Source organism: Choristoneura fumiferana, unplaced genomic scaffold (assembly GCF_025370935.1).
Source record: "Choristoneura fumiferana unplaced genomic scaffold, NRCan_CFum_1 Sck3bRy_207;HRSCAF=401_pilon, whole genome shotgun sequence".
Taxonomy (NCBI): Eukaryota; Metazoa; Arthropoda; class Insecta; order Lepidoptera; family Tortricidae; genus Choristoneura; species Choristoneura fumiferana.
The window spans coordinates 1-2591 of NW_027412887.1; the positions used below are offsets into that span (position 1 = coordinate 1).

At 45.5% G+C, this 2591-nt stretch overlaps 1 pseudogene; it reads left to right on the forward strand.

Annotated features, from left to right (window-relative positions):
• Positions 1-447: 447 nt before the first annotated feature.
• On the forward strand, positions 448-1634 carry LOC141445066 (uncharacterized; annotated as a pseudogene).
• Positions 1635-2591: the final 957 nt, after the last annotated feature.

Genomic DNA, 2591 nt, shown 5'->3' on the forward strand with positions numbered 1-2591 from the left:
TATAGCACCCTAAGAGAGATTCCTAATATGTTAAGTTGTACGCTAATTAAGTATACAATTGTTTATAGTTATGTGGATTGAAGCGTGATTCGAACGGAAGGAAATGTGTGAGAGAGATGAATGAAAGAGCGAGAAAGCGAGATGGCTAGATGGGTGTGCACGCGCCAACAGCTGCATGTGCATTTACTGTATTTTGTGAAAAAATTAATAAAATTCGATTTATCGAGCATCCGAGGTCTTATTTGTGCATTCCCGGTCCTACATTTTGGGGGCTCGTCCGGGATTCGCAAAATAAGACATCCGACGACGCGACGAAGACGAACGACAGCGGCGGTTAACCTAACGGTACATGTGCCACGCCGACGCCCATCTGAACGACGCACAAATTAAAGACGGAAGACGTTTATACGACGAGACGACGAATTATGGGGAGAAAATCGACGGCAGAGTCGGCAAGACGACCCAGAGGAGCCCGAGAGTGAATCTAGTGGACGCGCGATGTTGCATATGACGGCGGACCTAATCCCGGCGTTCAGCGGGCGTGATAAAACTTATGCGGTCACTAGATGGATAGAGGACGTTGAAGATCATGCTGAAATTTTCGATGGACCCCGCTGCAGCAGTTGCTGGTGGCGAGGCGAGCGCTAACGGGGACCGCGGCATTGTGGTTAAGCGCGGAGCGACCGCATAAATCATGGTTGGAGCTTAAGGCGGCTCTCATCAAAGAATTCACAGATTCCATGGATGCGAAGACGATCCACGAGATGATGAGTGCTAGAAAAAAAAAACGTGACGAGTCGTGTCTAGATTATATGCTCGTCATGAAGGAGCTGGGCAGACGTGGTAAAATGGCGGATTACGTGGCTATCAAATACATCGTGGACGGAATCATGGACAGGGAACAAAACAAAATAATGCTGTACGGCGTAACTAGTTACAGTGATTTAAAAGAAAAATTGAAGATTTATGAAGCAATTAAAGAAAAAATGAAGCATGAGGTCGAAGGGCAACGGCAGCGCAACGTAGCAAGCTCAAACACGCAAACACGATCCCAAGTTGAAGCGAGAAAATGCTATAATTGTGGAGAAAACAAGCATATTTCGGCAGAATGCCCGCATAGAAACAAAGGTGCGAAGTGTTTTAATTGCAATACTTTCGGACATCTTGCCTCGCAGTGTGGTGTGCGACAAGGAGGGAGCGGCGATCGCAGCGACGTTGCAGCTACTACAAGTCAACATAAGCCGTACTTCCGCCGGATGCAAGATGGCAACAGGGCGCGATCGAACTCTGCATCTGCGCGCATCCCTAGCAAGCAGACTTCGGCAACGTTTTGCTGCGAATGCGATTCTGAAACGGAACGTACGCCGACGAATGGGGCAGATGGCAGCACTGGCGGTAATTATCAAGATGGCGGCGCCCGCGACGTCTACGACACTGACCCGGCTGACGTATTGAATGTAAACATTGGAGGAAAGTTTCACAAGAAACCGATTAAATCACTGGAAATATGCGGAAAAACCATTGACGCTTTAGTTGATTCGGGCAGTGACGTTAATCTAATGTCAGTTGAGTGCTATCGTAGTTTAGGGTCGCCCAAAAGTGTAAAATCGGACGTTGTGTTGACAGGACTTGCGCTAAAAAGGTTGTGCTTTGGGATTGTGTACCGCGACAGTGCGTGTTGATGGCCAAACATTTAAAGACACTAGTTTTCATATAGTATCCAAAGATGTAATGCCGTACCCGATAATAATTGGTCAGAATTTCTTACAACACACTGTAATGGTCATGGATAACAATAAGGTGTTTTTGTTACCCGCTAATGAAGAATGGTTCCGAAACGTTATGTGCTTTGTGTCTGATCTTGATATTATAGGTGGTGAGATTAGCCCAGCCACGCAGCAACTTGTGAGGCGTATGATGACGTCGTACGTGCCCGTCAAAACAAAGGAGGCACCGATTGTGCTTCAAATTCATCTCAAGGACGATGTGCAGTCGCCCAGAGGCCTCGGCGGCTCGCACTCAAGGAACAGCAGGAAGTAGATGCACAAATAAAACAGTGGCTGGAGGAGGCATTATTCGGGTGAGTACTTCTGAATATTCGAGCCCTATAGTGCTGGTTAGGAAAAGATGGCAGTTTACGTGTTTGTGTAGACTATAGAAAGTTAAATCAAAAAATGGTGAAAGATCAGTATCCCCTGCCGCTCATTGACAGCCACATTGACAGATGCCAGAATGCCAAGATATTTACTGCCCTCGATTTGAAAAATGGATATTTTCATCTACGAGTTCATGAGGACTCCATTCAGTATACTTCATTTGTCACTATGACAGGCCAATATGAATTTTTGAGGCTCCATTTGGAATAGCCATCTGTCCTAAAGTGTTTACCCGGTTCATTTCAATAATATTTAGAGACTTAATTGCTAAAGGTAGTGTCATTATATTTATCGATGATTTGTTGATTTCCAGCGGAGACTGAACAAGAAGCACTAGAAAAACTTAATGAGGTTCTGCAGACTGCATCTGACTATGGCCTAAATATTAACTGGAAGAAAAGCCAATTAATGGTACGGAGAGTGGAATACTTGGGA